The sequence below is a fragment of the Cygnus olor genome, chromosome 3 (genome assembly GCF_009769625.2).
Source record: "Cygnus olor isolate bCygOlo1 chromosome 3, bCygOlo1.pri.v2, whole genome shotgun sequence".
In the NCBI taxonomy this organism is placed as follows: domain Eukaryota; kingdom Metazoa; phylum Chordata; class Aves; order Anseriformes; family Anatidae; genus Cygnus; species Cygnus olor.
The window spans coordinates 96311998-96334283 of NC_049171.1; the positions used below are offsets into that span (position 1 = coordinate 96311998).

The following is a 22286-nucleotide window of genomic DNA, read 5'->3' on the forward strand; positions in this document are numbered from 1 at the left end:
AATAAAGTCAGTGTTGTTTTGCAAGTAGAAAAGCTGTCTACTTGTTTAACAAAACACTTCATCTTTTTTTCATAAAATATTCCTTGATAATTTGTTTCTATCTGTCCTGAGATTTTTTTTTATTTATTTTTTAATACTGTTATTAGGGAAAAAGAACTTAAAAAACATTTTAGTCCTCAAATGTAGGTCAAAGTCTGGAGCCACATTTGAATCTAGCACAGTCATGTTGATCTCAACTGTTTTTCCAGAAACGCTGAGCATTTTGTATTCTCTGAGCACCCCAATGGGCTGAAAATATTCCTGAGAGATTAGTAGGCTCTCAGCTACTGCTCCAATTCACAGAAATTAAACCTTCCATCATCTGGTTTTTATATTTGGAAAATGTCAGCTATACTTCCTATCACGTATATTGTTGCTTCAATGCACTGAGCCTTCTGTGAATTTCAAAACACATAACTCAGCTCTCAAGCATTTCTTTTGTAAATATTGATAATGGTTTCAAGTTCTTTATTAAATAACTTTTTAATGAGTTTGAGGACAAAGAACTATTTTTTCACAGTCTCATGAAGATAAGAATCATAACATATCTTTCTGTACCACAGAACACATGGTTCTCAATACCTCATTGTATAGCATAGGTTTCCTCACTTTAAAAAAGCTTACTTTAAGAGAGAAAAAAAAAAAAAAAAGGTCCAGAATTATAAGAAATAAAATCTGACCAGGTCATTCTAAAATGTCTGAAATCACATGCAAATTCTATGTGACAGCTTTGCAGGTCAGTGTGTGCTGCCATTTGGAGCAGCATTGGAAGGTCCCTTTACCCTTTAAATCCACCAGTAAGAACAACTACAAAATGCCACAGTCACTCCTAATGTGGTTCAGTGCATAGACCTCTCTTGCTGAGCATTATTTATTGCCTGCATTTTCACCAGCAAAGATCCCTGTGCATACACACAGGATCGAAGACAATAAAATATTATGGAGAGGTTCAGCAGGGGAGGTTTCCAGGGAGAGGTTTTTTATCAGTTTACAGGCATGGCCAAAGTACTGCAGGGGAGTTCCTCTTCAGAACAGGCTGTAAACAATTTACATTGGGTAGGTAATAGGAAGTCTTTAGAGTGCCTTGAAAAATATTAACTTATAGGAGTTCTGACCTCTGTCTTCTAGACCTGGTCCAGAGGACTCCAGAGGACTGGTGTTTACTAGTAAGCATTCGGCTTTCTAGGAAAATGCATGCTGTCAGGGAAAGTAAGGTTATTATTTTAATACATTTCAATTAAAAGTTGGACTACGCAGAGGTATCCTAAATCAAATATGCTGTACAACTAATTTTCTTTCAAAAAAAAAATGTTTACCTTTGAACTTAAAATGTTGCCTTCAGGCATATAATATTCCAGCCAGCTGTAGTTTAAATGCATGGTGTGGGTTCCATAGCTTGCTTCTTCATTCAACACTCAAAACCATTCATGTTTCCTAAGCAGAATTAAAAGCCAGCTAGGAACAGATTACCGGTCCCCTGATATTAGCCATTCTTCTCACACGTTCCCTTGAAGACTTTCAGGTCTAATAATAACATTTTCCTGTACTGGTCCTATTGACAGCTTGAAACCTTAATGATGATCCATTTGAAATGTAAAATACTTGATCTTGTTTGTACATTTATTCAAGGGAATTTGTATTGAATTATATTGCTGTAACTACAAAGAGAGACGAAGAGACAAACAAGGAATCTTAGGTGATTTTAGAGGGCTGTCTTAGGCCTGGCCCACAGCTGGAGATGTTGTCAAAGTTGTACTTTCCTAGAAGGCTGAGAGACATCTCAGTCTTTCCATTCTCCTTAGTTTCCACCTGGGGAATTCTTGTTCAAATGAAGTACACATGGCATGCATTGGTACTGTTGGTTTTGTTTGTGTGTTTCTGCAATTGGGATGGTACCAAAGCCACAGGACATCTATTAAACATGTAACCCAAAGATAAGGGTTGGAAAGGAACTGTTGTTTAATGGCTAGCAGGTTCTTATTTGCATCTATTATTTTAATAATGCTGAGGCTTGGCTGCAGTGTTTAGGATGTGTTTGGGCACTGCATGCATTCCACAGGTATCTTTTCAGTCATTTCCAGTTAAGCAGTATATATTACTGGTTTGTGAATTAGAAGAACCATTCCAACTTCCATCTTTGTCGTTGTGCCAACACATGGGAAATGACCTTGTCCTAAGAGCTGAGCACCTGCAACTCTCATTAAGATCCTCTTAAAGTCACCCATTGCTTTTCATAATCCTAAATGGGCCTCTTACAATCTACCTGCTTCAAATTCCCTGATGATTTATTGGCTCAGAACACAGATTACTTGTCTTGGTATCGGGGATTTCCTTTCTTTTTAACAGGAACATAAAAACACAAAGAAAGCCTAAACTCAAGTAATGTGAAAATGTGTTTGATTCCAACCCATACATCCAAAGTTACAGCTAAATGTCTGACTTTAACTTGAAATGTGATGCCTTAACTCTGCATATGATCTTATGCCATATAAAATGTTTGAAAGCCTTTGAAAAAATGGAGATATTCTTGGCTTTGGTTCACTCTTATTATGCTTTAATACATTTATATATTGCTCAATAGATCTTTACATTTATCAAGCCTGGGCAGCAAGTTTCAGGACTCATGAAATCTGTGTCATTACTGATTGCAATGGTCATGCACTGTCAGAAGTCTGATGTGCACTTTGCAGATGCCGTGTCTTTAGATGAGAGGATCCTGCACAAAAAAATGCTATAGTCCAAAAGCTTTATCCAAATCTTCCTGAAACCCTTCTGTTCTGTTTTGGTGACATGCAGCACTGAAATTTATTTCGGTGACACCGAGCTGTTCTTGGTGAGCAGTAAAGTACAGGCACCTGCAACTTTGCACTGGCCTGACGTTGCCCTACTTTTGCCCTTTTAAATTCAGACAAAGCAATAAAATTTAATGCACACATGCATTTACTGAATTAAAATTAATGGTTTCATTTCCAGACTTATTACTGACCATGAGCTTAAATGAAATTAGTTCTCCTAGAAGAAGTCTAAGTACCTGTAGAAGTGAATACTGTTTTTTAGACATAGTAAAAATGTAACAGAGAACAATGAAATTTTTCTGCTCAACATGCTTAATTGCCTTAGTGATCTCAGGCTTTTTTAATAGATCCTGGCCAGAAACAATCTCTAAGCTACATTCAACTGACACAAGCTTGAACTAAAAGAAAAACATCAGTCTTCTTGAAAGGTTTAGATGTAATCCTTTCTAATGAAGGATGTCTTTCCATTGCTCTACATTCCCCTTTAATTCTACCAGAAGTCTTCTGTAAGAACACTTAAGCAACTTTATACATATCTTCTTTTAAAGAAGAAGAGATCACATGTTCATCAAGCATTTTCAGAAATGTTCTCCTAGGGGTGACTTGTGCATTATGAGAGTAAAACTTTAAACCATGTAATTAATTAGTGGTAAGAGCTAGTTGGATGTAAATGGAATTAGAGAGCTTGCAATCAGACCTAATTAATGTACTCATGTAGTTAGCAGAGGCTACAAGCTTATGCTTCCATTCAGCCAGATGCTGTGTGACTCCTGGAAGGAGACAGTCCCTATCCTACAAGCCTGTTAATTAAAAGAAACCCCTTTTCATTCTGCAAAGCTATCTTCAAGCATTTTAAACAATCCAAAAGCTGATATTATAACCTTTTTACTGATCGCTCTTTAATCAGTCTACTTGAAATGCATGGAATTCCTTCAAGGCTAAAGTGGCATGACTGTGTTCTCAGGTAAGACTTTAATCATTAGGAAAAAGCATCTGAACTACAAAGTGACTGGAAAACAGTGTCAAATAACCTTAAACCGTAGTTTCACTGAGATCCCATAAACTCGGAAGTCAAAGCTAGTTCCACTGAATGCTCCCTTTGCTTACAGGCCTATTCCAAAGTTGTCAAAGTATTTTTGTTACAACTAGTCATAGTGAACAGTTAAAGTGTGACTGCATACTTCATATACATAGTTCATCTGTAGACTGTTTATTCCACTTGCAGCAATTTCTAGAGCAGCAATCTTTCCTCAGTTTGCACTCATTATATGTGCTAATAATAGATGAGCAAAGTTGCAAAATATGAGTTGTGTATCAATCTCCCCAGAAACATAAAGAATACATAGGCTCTCCCTGTGCATCTTCTGTCTAACATGTCGATAGACATACAAGCAGACTACATCCTTAGCAATCAACATCTAGCAGCCTTAGCAAGTTCAGCAAACAACATCTGGAAAGTTGGCTCGGGATACGGATTACAGCTTTTTTGTTTTTTCACAAGGTGTGCAATTGTCCTAGGCAAATAAAGCCCTTAAGCCCCATAAGGAGCTCTAGAGTATGCAATTACTTTAAAGGACAATTTAAAGGACACTGAAAGCCTCACAAAGTTTTACAGCCTGTATGGCAAAATCTTCTGGCGCTTAACTGCCAAACTCAAACAAATGATAACTGTTTGTCTCTTGGGAAAAAAAAAATATCCTGATGAGTGTTCCTAATCCTACATGTAGTTCAGCACTTGCAGATCTCTGGATAGAATAGTAGAGGTATTTTTCTGTACTTCCTTCTATTAGTTACCTGTCAGGGGAAAAAGAGTGGTACAGCTAACCTATTTTCCCTCTTATTTTCTCCCTGAATATAAGTTCCACAGTGGTGCTGGAAAACAGAAGTGTCTCTATTTTGTAACACTACAATGAACTGCAGGACATGTTCCTGAACCTAATCACCACATATGTGTAAGAAAGGCAGCATTTTAGCTAGGACCCAGAGGAAAGAAGCCCACAGTTATTTTATAAGCTGTTTTTGTGTGGAAAAGATTCAAAAACAATGCTGCTGAGCAGCTAATGCCTTATTTACTTTCCTGTTTTTGTTTTAACCCAGACTGTCTTACATAAAAGAAGACTCCGACACACTCATCCAGCATTTCTTGCCTGAGGCAACGAACCTAGCAATTTCATCTATCAGTTATACCAAACCGCAGCACACTTTTCTAAGCTTAGCTTGTTATTGTCTTTCGGGCTGCAGAATAACCCAGGGCAATGGAACAGTTACTGGCTCTATAAATGTTTTCAGACACTGAAGCTAGTAATATGCAACCTTATTTGAATTAAATTACCTCTTTAAGAGAGTCTGAAACCGGATGACTTCATATAATTCATTATGTTTAAGAAGGTGGTTTAGTGTGGCAAGTTAAAACCCATTAAATTGCTCTGTAGTTTTCTTGGCTGTGGTTGTTTTTCTTAAGTGAAAGTAATTAAACATAAATATTTACTAATATCCCAGGCTGTGAAACTCTATAGCCAGTAACAAGAACAAGGAGAACCAACCCAGCATTGGCTTCCTACATTAATATCCCACACCAGCTGAAACATTCCTGCTGACTTTTCAACAAATAGGGCCAGCTGATGCGGATTCCTCTGATGGGGAATTCAGAAGCGGGGCAGTTAAATTTACTTAAACGAGGGAAGGAAACCACTACTGGGATGCAATTTATAGGTAGAGAGATACATATACAGGATTAATGCAATGGGCTGTAAGACACCACAAGTAAATTAGTTTTTTCCCCATTGATCCTGTGTAAAGACCTGCTCCCAAAATCTGTTGATGTCAATGGAAAAAGTCCCACTGAGTTGCATGGGTTCTTCATCACAGCCTCACTGTAAGCGAGCCCAACCACAGAAGCAACATTGCTTTCTCCTGCCCTGGCCACCCAATCTCACTATTGCTAAACCATCTGCCTCCAACCAGCACAAGTGATGGTGTAGCCACACAAGGAACCAGACCATAGAACCAATACCAGCAAATAGTGGCCAGAGGTGGTGCTGCCAGGTTAACCGAAGGTTTCTGTTGCTATAAAACAAAAACTTCCCCTAGCTAAGCTACTGGTAAGCTGGTGATATAGCAGACACTGGCAAAGGCAGCAAACCACATCGGTCTAAATAGTATAAATATGCAAACAGGTATGTTTTTGAAGGGACTGCCAGGATGCCAAAAAATGGTGCAGACAGGCCCGAAGTGCCCAGTAAGTGTCTCGGCTGAGGCTGGTCCAGATGTGATTTTCAGAAACAGGTATATAGGACTTAGCCTTGCAATAGTACTCTGTATTTTCTCTTTGCACTTCGTTGGAAACCAAGCAGCCTCTTGTAACTATTCATGACTCAAAGTTAGCAGAATTAAATTATTTAGATGCTGTGGTACCTCACTGAGTTGATTTATGGACAGATTTTACCATTAGTATGCATACCGGGTCTGGTTCATGCTTATAACAAGACTTTTCTTCCCCAACATCTGATGAAAGGAGTGATAAAAGACCTAAGCTCTCCAATGTTGCCGGAAGAATGCAAACCTGCTAGGTGTGAGGAAAGTATCAATGGTGGGCCAGGGGCCCTACTCCCAGAGTGAGACACCATGCACTATGAAAAAGAGCAACAAACCCTTAAAACAGATGGCCCAACGTGACTAGGGATGGATATATGCCTGATCCTAACTGGGGTCATATATGGGGGAACAAGGGGCATGCAGGGCTGGGTGGCTCGTGCTGGCCATGCGCAGGAGGGTGCCTCAGGCCTGAGGGTGGGTGCTGAGCTCCAACTTCTCCCATAAACCATGCCCTGCCTGTGGAGGAAAGGCAGCACGAGCAGTAAAGTTGCAGTCCTCCCCCCAACGGCCCCTTCACAGAGGCACTGCAAAGGTCCACGTCAACCCTGGCCCAGCATTTCTTTGCATCTCCTGCCAAGCGGGGTGCCAGTTCATGCAAAGTATGCTGCTGAGACACATGGTGTGTTTCAGCCATCGTTAATTCCAAAACCTTTTGCCAAGAAAGAGCTTGTTAAAAGCTGCTTTAGTCAGAAAGATGAAATGCTAAGCTGCCTGCCTTTGCAAGACAATAGCTCATGTGAGAGGCCTGCATTACTGAAATGCAGACATTTTCCTTTGGAATAAGCTGGCTGGATCATTTCAGTCTTTTGGGGGTCTAAAGCGCAAAGGAACTGCCAAAACGATTAAAACCTGAGTTATATACGTGGCTGGGAAGCAATCTGTGTGTTCTGCTGGAGCAGATCAACTCGCATGTGCTCCCAGCCCTGCCCGGATGGCCGCCAGGCCTCGCATCAGGCCCTCACAGCTGCTCAGCCCCCAGCAGCCATGCACAACTTGTCTCAGGCAACACTGCGGCAAGGGGCTAACTTTTCTGCCAATTAATATTGATAGCAAATAAAACATCAGACATTTGCTGACTCTGTTGGGTTATAAGAAAAAAGTTAAAGCTGCATTTATTGAATGAGCAGGCCCTTTGCTAATTTATAAATTAGTCAGTCAGCAACCTTCAGCCATACTACCCCAGACTGGATTTGTCAGACTTTTGTCATCAATTCAGTAGAATTTGATCAAATTAATATCTGGAAGTCCAATTGCCAACAAAAATTCAGGTCTGAAAGTGGTAATTCAGTAGATGGCATGTTTCTGTCTCAATTAATACTAAGCAAATGAATACCCAGAGTCAGGCTTAGTTTTTTTATTTGAACTCTGGAGGCAGCCTTCCAGAATCTGACAATGTAGTCATCTACATTGAGTATGCAGAGGGCCCCGGCACGTGAGATGCGTCACTTAGGACTATACTTAAATTTTAACCATTCCTTTTCATACAGGATAAAGATACAGGTAGAATAACCTCTGGCCAGCTCCCAGACCCATGGAGCAAGCCTGCAGCTGCCCTAAAGCCTTCAGCAAGTGTCAGGACAGAGAAGACTTGCATTGAGCTGAGCCCCTCAAAGAAGTCTCTGTAAAAGCATGACATAGCTGAACCACCTTGCAGGGCCACCTGCAAGTATAGCTGCCACCTTGTCAAGGAAACTGATATCAGGGGGCCCATCCATGTCCCATTTAAAGCACTGTGGTATTTCTGGACAGAACAAAGACAAAAGTCTCTTCGATGTCTGAGAAGACTTCCTTGCACTAATGTACCAGGCAAATATGGTTCCTAATGCTGTAGAGAGAAGCTGCTTGTTTTGCTCATATTATCATCCAAAGGCTCTAGCAAACTCTTGCTAGATGTTGTAGCAGTTCTGATGACAGCAAATGATTTCTATACCTTCAGGGATTCTTCTACTTTTTTATCCTTTTCTTGTGTTTTACTTGCTCTGAGTGTTTTGGTTCCCAATATATTTCAGCTAAGCAAAGCAGTGAGAAAGATAGGGAGGATACACATTTATTTCCATTGCACTTAATTAGGAGTTTCCCCACAACCTGTGTGGCAAGTAATAGGCTTAGTCTTATTTGTACAGTAACGCTTGATTTACTTGTTACTCCCCTTCTGCCTTTCTCTTACCATGGTGGCACATTATTGTTTCAAACCACTGATCTTTGCTGTGGTCTCGTTTCCCACAACTTGCATTGCTGGGATGTTTACTTCCTGGATTTAATTCTAATTTAGCTACTACACTAATCCTTAAATAAATCTTTTTCAGTTCAACTCTTTCCCTTAACCCCATACACCAATGTTTACTCTGATTTAAATAGGCAGGATATTAGATTAAAGTTAATTGAGGGAGTCAACACGCTAGTTCAGTTTCTACAGGTTTACACGCCTGAAGAAAATATTAAGAGCAACCATATAGATTAGCTTTTCTCATAGGATGAGGGAGAATAAGTTTGGAGAGTGTCTTACTATTAGGTTTTAGAAATCCAAGTAATTTGTATCACATGTTTCTCAAACCATCAAACCTAGGATAATATAAGACAGCACATGCAACTAAGCTGAATTGTCACTTTTTTTTCCACATTTCAAGGCTGACAGTTCAGGAAAGCATTTTGAGTAAAGCTTGAGGAACTACAAGTTTCTGTGAGAGCAAATGACAGCAAATTATCAAAAAAACAACAATCCATATAGAATTTCCAAGCAGTACAACTAAAATGGGGAGGGAGAGGAAAAAGAAGAAAAGAAAAAAATTGAATGACGTGCATCAAATATTATATTTTCTTAAAGATGCAAAACTGAATTTTAAAACAGTTCATCTAGTATTTCAGTTTCCAACTTACAAAATATTTATACCAATATTTGTTGGTGCCAGTTTTTACCCATAATGATATGCAAGTGTAATCTAAAGTATATAAATATCTAAAAGCTAGAACAATAACATCTAAGTGATTAAAATATTATCATAGTTAATACAGACAAATAAATAACTAAAATCCAAAGCCCACTATCCCAAACTTTAAAAATTCTGTCCATAGCTTTTTAGCTTTTTTTTTTTTTTTTGGAGCCGGGGAGGAGGGTGTGTCTAAAGATAAGTTTACTCATCTTTCGGCTGTGCTACAAGCTCTAGTTATTTTCTTTCATTGTGAGGGAATGAAAAGCTGTGATGGTAACATTTTTGCTAGTTATTTTTTGTGATTTAACATTGGCTCTGAGATAGCTACTTCAAGTAATAACTTCCCTGTGTTCTGTATTGCACAGGCATATAAGAAAATGGCCAAGTATCACTGCAGCTGTGTATTTTGTTTCTATCTATACAAGATTTATCAAAATGTGTAGAAATTGAGAGACTGCAGAGCTACACATAAAATATAGTCAATTCTACTCTATAAATAAACATGGAAGAAATTTCTCCTTTTGAAAAATCAAAATTTACTTTTGACTACTACAGCATGGAGTAGTTCTGGGTTCCTAGAGCTGAAAGCCACACAGAGTTACACTGCTCTCCTTTTAAATTCCAGATGTCTACCTTTCTTTCATGATCTCTCATAGCAAGCTGGGTGCTGACTTAGACCCATTAATAACAAGATCCAGGGCGAAAATCAGCTTCGAAGAGCAGCAAATCTGTTCTGAACTCCTTGTATCAATTGCTTGTCCATAGCCCATGCATAGATTTATGCAATAAATTCAGTCACTGTACTATGCTGAATTCTGTTAAACTCCCAGTGCTCTGGGGCAGAAGTTGTAGCTTTTCCCTGCCAGGTAGGTGTTTACGAGCCTGGTAGCACCAGAAGCGTTTCTGGAGCCCACAAACATAATTTAGCTGCAGTAATGTGAAATTACTGAGTCTGTCTCGTGCCGACATGTGTTACATGCAATTGTAAAAAGGAAAAAAGTTTAACAGCTTAGCCACAAAGGAATGTTTATATCTGATTACGCTAACTGCTAATTTAATGGTAGTTAATCAGTGGCATGTAATACAAGCCAAGCAGCCCAATGGATTTATTGATGAACGGCTTTTAAAGTTGTTAGAAAACTGGTGCATTTGTTACATTAAACAAGCAAGTAAAGAGCCCGATGAAACAGTAGTATATTTGCTAAGGGCAAATTTCTGCTTCAGTTACTATGGTTCAAATCCCAGGTTACTCCAAATTCACATTGAACCAAAAGGCCAGTATATGAGCTGCAGGCCCAATCCTGCCCAACACAGAAGAAATTCCTTGAGGGTGATATCAGGGGGTGCCACCTCACTGGGACACACTCTGAATTTTCAGGCAAAACCAGGAACCATCCTGGAACCTGTGTTTTGCTCTTTACCTAAATTCAGCTATTTAGAGGAGGGAAGAGAGAAAAAAACAAAAAAACACTGGGACTACAACTCGAGGTTTAAATACTGGAGTGGGATTTTTATTCTGTCTGGTATAGGTGTGTCTGTGCCCTTGCACACCAGCTACAGGTCTATAAGCTGCAAGGAGCATGTTTCCTTCCCCCTGAAGTCAGCAGGCACTGAGAAATGGATGCAGCACTAGCAGCTGCACAAAAACATCGTCTCACAATGTGTGAGACAGCGTACATATGGGCTGAGAGGGGCCGATTTAGGGGAAAGGAAAAGAAAGGTACGGCCGCCTTATCCCCTCTGGCAAGTATTGATTTGCCTGGATGCACACCTCACCTCCCCAAATCTGACCCACACAGCTGCCACTACCACACAGCTTGTTTTTCTTAGAATGAAATATGAGCGAAGAGAGTCAGCAAAGCAGAGCTGGAAGCAGATCCCTGCAGAGTGCATCCATGCCTGAGATTAAAAAACTGAGCAAAAGCTTTTAAAGAAGATCAGGCTGAACCTTCTCACTCACAGGGACTTCTCTGAGTGGCTGCTGCTCTCTGCTCCCCCCCCCAGAGCACTGCAGCATCCTGCCTCAGCCTCCTGACCCTTAGGCCAGCTGTAATCATTGGGAGTTTTTACTCCTGACTTGGCTGGGAAGAGGCCAGCTGCCAAGTGAGAGGCATCTGTAAAGGAGTAAAAAGTTTAAAATTATGTCAGTTATTTATTAATGTGAGACAGTTTACTGAATGCTGCCAAAATTTAAGAGCTTCTGTTTCTCTGAGAGCTTCAGTTCCTTCTTGTGTAACTGTCAGGAGCGCGTCCAACATTGCCTATTTCATGAATAACTTTCTTTTATAATTTGACTGGTGGATTTCAAAGGCAGGCAAAGAAAAAAATAACTACTACATTTGGGCAGACCTGGCAAATGAGGTGCCTCATGACCCAGTGTTGTAACTCTGGGGTATTCAAGTAAGGTTCAAGTGAAACATAAAACCCAGCCAAAACTTTGATACCATATTAAATTCACCCCAATGATATTATTGCAGGGAAAACAGACTAACTAGCATGGCAGTAATTTCTTGTTCAGACTTAAGTGTGAGCCAACCCTTAGAGGAGGCAGTTCATTAAACCACCTCTCAGCTTGATGGCAAGCATGGGGAGCCCCAGCAGGCCTCCAGTTCCTGATGAAAATAGTATCAGCTATGCTAAACCAGTTGCTCTATTAATAAAATCTGTCATTAACATTATGATTCATTTGATCCTGCATGACACAGGTATAGAAATGCACATCTGGAAGCAACAAACAAGATACAGGAGGCAAAGGGGAATTAAATCTTTCAGGCATGGGAACATTGCCATACAGTTTCCAAGTGGCCCTCTCCTGGTGGCAGGGTTGGGCACAAGAAGTAGTCCATTTCTGTGTTGAATTGAAAAAAAAAAACCAACCAAAAAACAACCACACCCACAGGAGATACCTATTCTCTTCACCAGCTCTTAAGAAGGCATAGGTGACTAGGCTCCAGCTAGCTTAGCTGACCAGCAGTAGGGGCAGTAATCCTTTTTTGGGTGGGTATTGCTCAACCCCATGTCTTTTCCCTCTGCACTCCTTCCTAGGGCCACAGCCAGGAAAGCACAGGCAGCTGAGGCCCAGAACTGAAAGAAAGTCAAAATTCATTTGGAATTAAAAGTCAAACACATACAGAACTGATGAGGTGAGTGAAAGATATATAGAACTGAAGATTTAAGTATCAAGACTGCATTTTCCAGAAACAGTAAGAGATTTCTGATTTCCCAGAATCACTTAGAAGAGAAACACTCAAGCATAGACGTCTCTCCATTTAGCTAGGGATCTGGAGCCAGCTACACCGTGAGTTAAACACACTGCAAATCTGTATTTGCAGCTGAAATAGACTAGTTAAGTGCTTACCAACATGTCCTTTGCATCCCCTGTAGATGGAGACAAACATCAGCTTGGACTGCACGCTTTCTCCTCCACCCTTTCCCATCATTTACCATTCACGATGTGCCAGGCTAATTCCCCATGCTGTGTATTTTTGAACATACCATTAAAAAGTTATGGTGCTGGTCATTTCTCAGGCAAGAGGGAATACTCCACACATAGGAGGGTTTGTTGCTTGTTTATTTCCAGAGCTGAGTTTTTATTTCTTTCCAGCTCTGCACATATAAAAGAGCAGCAGTGGTAGACACAGACCATGCTGTGGAATTTGTTGCTGGTCTGGTATAAACAGCCCGTCCTGTGTATTGACCTAATGTAAACAGCCAGTAGCCTGTATAAACAACCAGCAGTTGAGCTCAGGCTAAATGAAGCCCTAAAGTATGTTTGGGCAGCAAGAAATCAAACATCAATACATGTATTTCCATCTTGTAAACTGTTGTTTCTTGGCTTGCCAGAAAACTTTTTGCAAATTTCTTGGAAGTCTGCATGTCAAGTAGTTTGCAGTTTCGCTAAAGGGTAAGGGCGCCAGGGGGACATTACCAGTGTCTCACAGCCTTGTTGTGCACTCAGCTGAGCATCTCCCAAAATTAGGCTGCTGGAAGGGGGAGGAGCCCAGAGGCAGGGGCTGAAGGAGCCTTGGTAAGGGAGGATGGGACAGGTTCAGCCCCAACATCCTAAAGAGGGTTCTGTGAGTTTCAGATCTTCCCACGGGAAAAAAAAAAAAAAAAAGTCAAACTGATTTTCCAGAAAGCATTTACATTTATTATTATCCATAGAGTCATCATCTTTAAAGAACTGGACTGTTCTCAGAAGTTGTCTAATTTGTTAGAAGACTAACAAATAGCCTTAGGGTCTAACAAATAGGGGTAGGAGTCTGAGAAAACAGCAGTCTCTGAAATGCATTTTTTCCTCCTTTTGTGAGAGGGGCAGCTCTCAGTTTCAAAATCCCCATCATTCTTAAAGAAATGTATTAAACAGCCTTTAAAAATTCAGTTCATAGGTCAAGATTAATCTTTACTGCAGATTTGACTACTTAGCTATTTCTCTGTCTTACTCACAGGCCAATTCTGAACTGAGCTGGAATTAAATGGAAATGGTGAAAGAGGTGAGAGGTGGAAAGGGCAGAGTTTTAGAAAAGAGGACTAGGAGGAAGACCCTCACATAGCTATACTTAGTAACACTAGGGAAGAAAATAAATAGTTATTTTGGGTGGCTGAGAGAAACTACAGAAAGAAAAACCTTTTATCTTGAGATAATCCATCTGACTTCAGCCCACCTTGGCAGATAGCTGTTTGCTCTCTAGGAGAAAGGAACCAGATGGTTCTCATATTTCTAATGGCTGCATATCTATATGACAAACACCATCACGAGGTTAGCAGTAACTGCTGGAAGCTCCATTGGTGTGTGTGGGGGCAAATGATTAAAAGAATGAACATTTCCCTCTTCCCCTCCCCCTTTTTTCCCCATTTTCTTCTCTTCTTTTTGTCTTTTCTTTTTTCCACCAAGGCAGGCTGGGATGGGAAACACCCTCCCAACAGGGGCTGGGCATCAAACACGCAGGCTGCATCTTTCCCCTGGCAGAGTGGATGGAAGACTCCAGTCTGGCATCATTTTAGCACTTTTCACTACCATTGAATTCATCGCAAGGATACAGGGATGGTCCACAGACAAGCAGTCTAGTGTAACTATGCCTCTTGCAAGACTCTTGAGTTTTCACAGACATAAGAGTGAAAATCTTGCAGATTTCAGCCTGAGGTGAACCCTACTGGGGCATAATGCATTATGTTTCTGTACTGCTGAACCATGTAATGAATCCCAGGGTCAGCGCTAATGCAAAACTAGTGGTGATGTGCTAAATGGTTTAACTGCTCATAAAATGGTGGCTAACCACCTGTCCAGTTATTATTGGGCAGAGGAAATTTAGCTGTAGTAATAAAAGCGTACTATATTGAATTACAGCTTTGCTTAAAAGTGGCTAGCTATACTAAACAAAAGAAGAAAGTTAAAGTAGTTAATTAAAATAACTATGTTACAAATGAAGACTCAGAGAAAGTAGACTGAAGTCTTCCCCTTATTATCCTGAAGGGGACAGGTTCTCATTCAAGAGAGGGTGTCCACAGTAAAAATGACACTTCACACTATTTTAAAGCTACCTTGAACTCTGCTTAACTATTCACAGGAGGAGATTGGAGTAAGTGGAGTGAATGTTAAGAATTCAGTTACCCTCAGGACTGTCCAGACAGCTGCATACTTCAACTCTACTTGGGGTAGTAACTGTATTTTCATTACACAAAAATAAATAAATAATGCAAAACACACAAGATTTTGCCTTAGATTGCTGTGCAATCTGGAAGGAGTGCTCTGGTGGCTTTCAGAAGTGGAAACCCATGACCATCCCACTTTAGTTACATTTTCTTAAAACAATAAAAGAATGCACTGTTAAAATAAGCTTACTAGAATATTAAACAACTGGGAGGGGAGGGGGGAGAGGAGAAAGAAGGATGTCTTAACAAATATGAAGGCTCACAAGAAGGATAGTTACTGCCACAGTAAGTCTCAGAACTAATAAAGTAAATTTGAATCTTTAGGACAGAATGAAAATTAAGGTGTCCACCATACGTAGTAGTAATGTTTCTTTCTAGCACTTCCCATACCAGCACCCAGTAAGTACATTCCCCAAGGTATACAAGAGAGAAAGCTGCATTTGTTTATGAGACACTGATTTCCTGGATCACTTCAGATACACTAAGTTACTTTTGTGTTGTAAGAAGCATCAGATACTGAACTGCAAGGTCATTAATAGAAATTCACTTAATTTCATTGCTCAACACTTCACCCTGGTGTTTCTTAAACTGCAGGTCAGGATCCCCAACAGACTCAAACATACCCTCAAAGCTTCAGAAACGTCTTACAGTTCATGTAGCGTTACACTTTTGTACAAATACTAGCTATTGTTAGGATCATTTATTATCATAAAATTTAAAGAGGAAAAAAAAAATTATTTGAACTCTTACTGCCAACAGCTCAGTTCCTCAAGGTCAGAGAAGTGAAATACCAGCTGCAGGTACTTCTGTAAATACCTACACTAACCAAAGAGCAACCACACTGCTCTAACTGCTGGTAAAGTCTAGCCCTTCAAGGCCAGTGCAGCAAGTATATAAATGCAGATCTATTAATTACAGCTGCTTCCTGTTTCCTCTACATGAAAAGATATCTAAAAATAGCAAGCTCCCAGCAGACTAATAATAAGGGTCACCTAAGAAGAGGTACACTCCAAATAGGTCACATTTGCAAAAAATTTAAAAAACATCAGCAACAACAAAACTATCAACAAAATCTGAATCTGAAAACCTGCATGCTTTTTCTAGTCAGTCTACTAAAATAATATATAAATTGTAGTATTAAATAGTCCTTCAAGGATTTCTTTGCCAAAGATTAGAAATCTCAACCAGGACACACACCCATACCCACACCATTCTTGAGCAGGATGCAAGAAAATGACATTTCACTCTTCTCTTTCTATGGGGCACTGTGGCCAGTGTCACCTCTATGCCCATGTTGTCCTCCCTTACAGGACAAAGCACTGTTCTCTGCACCTATGGTAGGGTTGAGCTGCTCCAGTGCCAGCCAGGTCAGGATCTTGGACACCAACCTCTCTGCCCAGACTGGTACCACAAGTAATTTCCCCTAAGTATAGCAGAAGTGCTATAAACTGCTTTTATTGGAGCAAAATATCACAGTGGCAGGGGCAGGAGTTTGACCCCAGATGTCTTAGCAGCGCAGGCATGGCCATCTGGGTCCCTGACCATGGGAATAAGCTAGCACAAGCAAGAAATTACCGTGTGTAAAGATAATGCTGAAATTTGCTGCTTCTAAGTTGCTGGGGTCCGTGGGTTACTAAATTCCAATGCTCACCTCAAGGTCAGTAATTTGGCATTACCAGAGGTGCCAAAGCTTCTTTCAAGCTGAGCTGCTGGCTGTGATGGTGGTAGCTTTCAAGTGTCCTCGGGATCTGACCACTCACACACCATCATACCCGTCCTCATTAATACCCACTGTTTTCATAAATTCAGAAACTAAAAATATTGCAATGGTTAAGGAATGCTTCCCATCAGCAACATAGGGGGTTTGAAGGTCTCCTTCTCCATTTTTAGGAATCGGTGTTGTGTTACCATGATTCCGACAGCTTTATAGTGATGGACATACAACAAAATATAATTTAGAAGGAGAAGCTAAGTGGTGCGAGACCAGGAATAACTGAAATTGAAGTTCCAGTTTCACTAGAAAAGCAAAACTTTTATAATTAAACTACTTTCAGTATGATGGATGTTTTTGATTTGCATAGACAGCTCTATGAGCGTACATCTGGGTAATACCAAACTACTGTCCAGAAAACATGTCAGATGCTTTAGATTAGGGATTATATTTTTAGTCTTTCCGTAGGTCCCTTGTTATACATATCATTTCGCAGCAGTTGATTTGCCAGTTGCCATAAAACCTGTTTAAATATTCTGCATGTCTAACAATATCACCAAAGGAAAGCTGAGCACTGAAAACCGCACTGGTCCAGCATGACCTTTTTGCTCTGGAGAGCCAGCAAATGCAGCTCTCGTGGTAGCAGCACCTTGCCCTGCTGTGGACTTTACAGAACTGTTGTACCTCTAACAGTTCAGATGGTTCAGATCTGGTCGTGTATGCATCATTTCAGAGGTTTAAATGACAGATCCAAATCTCAAAACTCTATACTGAACATGATGCTTATCATATGGCAAAGGAGTAGAGACTATGTTTATTATTAATAGTAGCCCATATAAATACAAGTCAAGTACAGTCAGAGATGCTGCTCCCCACCCAGCATTTCTGTAGATTACATTTGCCTGCTGCTTTTTCCATTACCATTATTCATAGCCCTCCGTTTTGTTCAGCTATGAATGATGGACAGAAATGGACAATGCACGACAGTTTGGAGTGTGGATTTTAAAACACGTGGGAAGAATAGAAATGATATATGTATGGACACACTCTCAGAGGGTCTCAGCTCTAACACCACAAAAGAGGGACTCCAAGCAGTGAGTTCTTTCTGGCAAGGAGGCTGAGGGAAGCAGAAATTAGAGTTACACTCTTGGAGACTCGGCAGATTTTCACTTGGCAGACACATGGGGCATTAATGCAAGTCTGGCCAATGTTATCTGCCTAGCTGTGTCTTCCACCTTCACTGCAAGGAAATAAAGATATATTTTGATCCAAAGATATATATGCACATGTCTTTATACATACACATACATACAATTAACCCATTGTTTTCCTTATGGATAAAATACTGGTTTTCAAGCCTAAGCTTGACCCCTTTTACTAGGCACTCTACTTCATCCTTTCAGGAGCCCACAGTTTCCTCTGAAATATTTTTTCTTCAGAGGACATCGCCTGAATTTATACATATTTATGTCTCTAAAAATGTATCTTTTTTTTTCTCTCTCTACATATATATATACACCCACATATATTTAAATGGTCTTAAGTACTTATTGTTAGCTCCTTAGTTTATATGCACCACCAGCACAAGCAGTGGAAATGAATTCTCAGTATCTCATGAAGATCAGACCTTTAAGTATGTAGCTACAAATTCAATTCACCTTACTGAATTTTTATAGGACTCCTATCACCTAATGATGATATATCTGAATAGATATAATGCTTTGAGATAATAAGGCTAAGCTACCACAGTGAGGAATGCAGTATAAATCTAGATGGGCAGAAGAAACAGAATGGGTTTAATGATGTTTTAAAGCTCACGGAAGACAGGAAAATGTACATCAGTAGCTTCCAAAATAGTTGTAAAAACTTCCAGGTTCAAAAAGAAATGGTGTTCTTGCTTAGTGGCCTGTCTCCTTTCAGCCTTTCTGTTTGTAAATGTTATTGTTGTGTGTGTCTTCATTAGTCTCTTTTGAGAATAACCTTTAAGCAGTCAGTGTGTTCATATGATATTAATACAGTATGCCTAAAACATTTGATATTCTGTTACTTATAGGAATGGTTGTTCTGATAGGTAAACATTTTAGGCAAAACACAAACTGGATTTTGTTGAGCTAGCAAGATGCATCCAAAAAAGAGGATGCTTTGGGAGACAGGCTCAATGAAGAATTCATACCTTAAAATTCCTTTTATTTATAGCCTGTGATTTGATTACACCGTTGGATACCAATTATTCCAGAAATTAACGAGCTGTGTAATTTCCCATAAAAGAACAATCTCACGTAAAATATGTCAGTAAAGGAAACACTGTAATTTGGGGGAATACGCTGTGTTTGTTGTTGTTTCATAAAATAAACAAAATAATTTCAAAGCACTATTTTGAAATTACGTATAATTAATAATTAACTATGCAAAGCCTCTCAGCATGAGATAGACTCTCTAAGGAATGGGAGCATGAGGAGGAAAAATCCTCAATTAAACAGAGAGGGAATTACATCCAGCAAATGTTGTGGCCCAGACTCCAAGGACTCTCCCAGGAAGAGTGGGATGCCGTGTAAAAATGCTTTCTGTCTTCTCCCATGACCTTTTAGGCAGCAGGTCTCCAACAGCTGCAGTTCCTTCCTTTCTCTGAAAAGGAGCTACCATCTTCTCTACATGACAAACCCACACTGGAATCCATCTGTTTGCTACAAGACATGCTTTTGCTGTGCCCAAGGTGAAATAAAGTACACCTGGGACTACTTTTGTCCAAAATTCCTCCCACCGTGGGCAGCTGTGCACCTGCTGCCTGGCACTGTTGCATATGTACCCTGAAAGGTGCCTGCACCCCAGTCCACCAGCATTGGAAACAGATCACTCAGCATTGGTTCAGAATACCTTACCATGTATCTGGACATTTTTAAGGTAGTAAATTACATCCATAATTGCTGTAGAGAAAAATCACCGGCTTTCTTCTTTGGATAACTAATGGGAAGGGGGTTGAGCCAAAGATGCTCAGATGAACAGAATGCCCGGAGTACAGAGAAGATAATTTTTCCCATTCAAGTGGCACAGACCAAAATATTCTCTCAAGCACCTCATTATTCCTATTAAGGTAACATTTTGATTTGAAACATCTGCAGGTTCTTGAGGCCTGAGTGAACCTGACATTCTCAACCTTTGGCAACTGTATTACGCATGGCATGTATTTCTGCATACGTGTGCCTTAAGGGAAACATAGGGAAGGACTGGAATCACTCTCCAAACTGCTTCTGAGTGTAGGGTAGCAGCAATATTCCAGTCCATGGTCCACAGCAAGTTTGAGGAACACAAGCTATACCTCCAAAAGGATAGCCATAGAAATCCTTTCTGTCTTTTCACCCAAAACAGGCTACTACCCTTCCTTTACCACTGCGAGATGACAGATCCAGGCTGAAGCCCATCTGGCTGCTGCTGCAAAAAAAACCACAGATTCCTGCATTTCTTTCCCAATTATAGCAGGTATCTAATATTATCCTCCTTTTCCAAGATAACAAAGATTTTAGCTGCAAGCAGGAAAAAAAGAATAACAGGGAAAAAAACTTCTTTCTTACATAGTTATAATTTAAAGCCCTGCAAAATGCAGGCATTTCTGAATAACTAACTAGACTTGTCTCTGGTTAGCATAAAGGCATGCCTACTGCAAAGTCTTTGTGTAGAAATCCTTGAGGAGGAAAAGATATATTCTCAGCAAAATAAAATGTTGTCAGCTGTTTAAGCCTTAGTGGAAACTGAAAATGTCAAGCTTATACCTGTTAGGCATCATTTAAATTGAAATATGGACCTTCTTCAGTCTTCAAAGTAATGCACTTCAGGTGATAATGATGGATTAACGTTGAGAGAAAATGACCTAGCAGCCTGTTAGTTACTTTTTTCAATTGAGTGGGAGCACACCAAATTTTTCATCGATCTGCCAATTGGAGACAGCTGAGAAATGACGACTGTGCTTACTACAGGGTTCATACATAAATATTCACTGATGAGCACATTAAAATATGGGAAAGCAGAGGAACAGTTTGTTCAAATTCTGCTGCGTTTAGACTCGTGTTCAAACAGCTATATATTTCTAAACAGCGAGGGTTTACAAGTTCAAAGAGCTGCCCCCTTCACAGTCAAGTTTCTTATAAGTTTCTTACAACATCACACAAATGCATTTTACGAGGCAACTCTGTTACTCACAAGATTAATTCAGTGCCCTTTAAACTGTGGGAGTTGTATTCAAACGTGGTTTAGATTAAAGTGATTTAGCATTATTCCAACATCCAACAACATGAATGTATGTTTTCAATGGATGAATCTGAAATCAGCTGTTCTGCATTGTTAAGCCTCTTACAACAAGCTATTTGGATTTCTGGCTGTTCAGCACCCCAAAGGGACAGATTAATCTCTGAACCCTGTGGCTGACTCCTATTTCGGTTTCTCAAGCGTCTGCTGTTCATCTGGGCAGCACTCAGACAAATAGGACAATTTACAGGAATCAATAACAAGCAATCCCAGGCAGCGGTGAATTGGAGATAACTCAGCCTAGGCAGATGCAGATGATAGCTGCACCCTTTGCTTCGTAAAAACCTTTGCTGAGATTGTTGGGCCTGGCTGCTACCTTGTGGTGCTACTCCAACCAAGGTAATCCTCTGTGAGCAGGGAAGAGGCATCTGGAGTTCTGAGGATGCACAGCCTCAGAGAAGTGATGAGGATTTTGCCCAAAATACGGCACGTGCCACACAGCCCACAGCAACACTGTGAAGAGCACGTTTGCTTGGGAATGTAGCATCAAGTCCATGAATGCACGCTGTGATACACCCCCAGCAGCAGCAAGGACAGAAACACAACAGCAAAGCCCTTCATAATGTCGTTAGTCATAAGTAATAAAGTAGGAACAAAAGGGGTTTTCTTTCTGAAGGGAACAGTTAGCTTTTCCACTTCAGAGACCAGAGAGAGATGACTTCTGTTACCGAAAGCCCTGAAACAGGCAGGAAATGGAGCTCCATGGATCACTCAGGCGTGAAGGCTGTGAATCTGAGATCTTTTCCAGAGAGAGAAAGAGATGAGAAAAAAGCACAGGAAAAGAAATGTAATTCAATAACAGCTTAGAAGAGAAAATCTTTGCCTCTCCTCGTCAGTGAAACATAACAGTAATAGCAGGTGCATGAAAAGTAAATCCACCACACAAATGTGAAGCAGATAGACCTTACCAATGTATTTGAAGGAGCTGGAGAAGGAGCTGTTTAGATTATTAGAAAACAAGTTCACCAATCTGTTGATAAATCACTAGCTTGAATTTAAGTTGGTTGTTGTTTGGAGGAGTCCAGTTACCTACTATCATCTTCCAGCACTGCACAAATCAATCTTGAGGAGTCCTGCCAGTATTCACGGTCCTCTGGGTGCCTCTGTTCAGCTTTCTGAGGGCTCTGAAAAATGAAAGGAAAAGGTAAATCACTAAAAAAAAAAATAGCTAGGAGTGGCTACAATGGTTCGAAAAAACACTGTGGTTACAGGAAAAATAACCAGTTACTCTTTTTTGAATACCTATTAGCACAGATAACATTAAAAGTGACTGGCAAGAAATGTTTGGATAGTGAAAGTAAGGGGTCTCCACTGGCTCAGAGATGGCACTACTCTTCTTTTCCATCTGGTCCTTCTCCTGGTGTGTGTCATGGGTTTGCAGACACCAAAGATGGGTGCAGGGCTGCAGCAGCCAGGCAAAGGTGCTGGTGCTCTGATGGAGCACACGGTGAGGTTCAGAGGAGAGGTACCCAGTCCACGGAGGCA

At 40.3% G+C, this 22286-nt stretch overlaps 1 long non-coding RNA gene across 2 annotated transcripts in view; it reads right to left on the reverse strand.

Moving 5' to 3' along the window:
* The window catches only part of LOC121066793, a 104728-nt gene that overhangs the window by 7269 nt on the left and 75173 nt on the right, over window positions 1-22286 (reverse strand). For both annotated transcript variants that reach the window (XR_005817953.1, XR_005817954.1), the window contains one exon: window positions 21831-21925. This is a non-coding gene — a long non-coding RNA (uncharacterized LOC121066793). The remainder of the gene's footprint in view (window positions 1-21830; window positions 21926-22286) is intronic.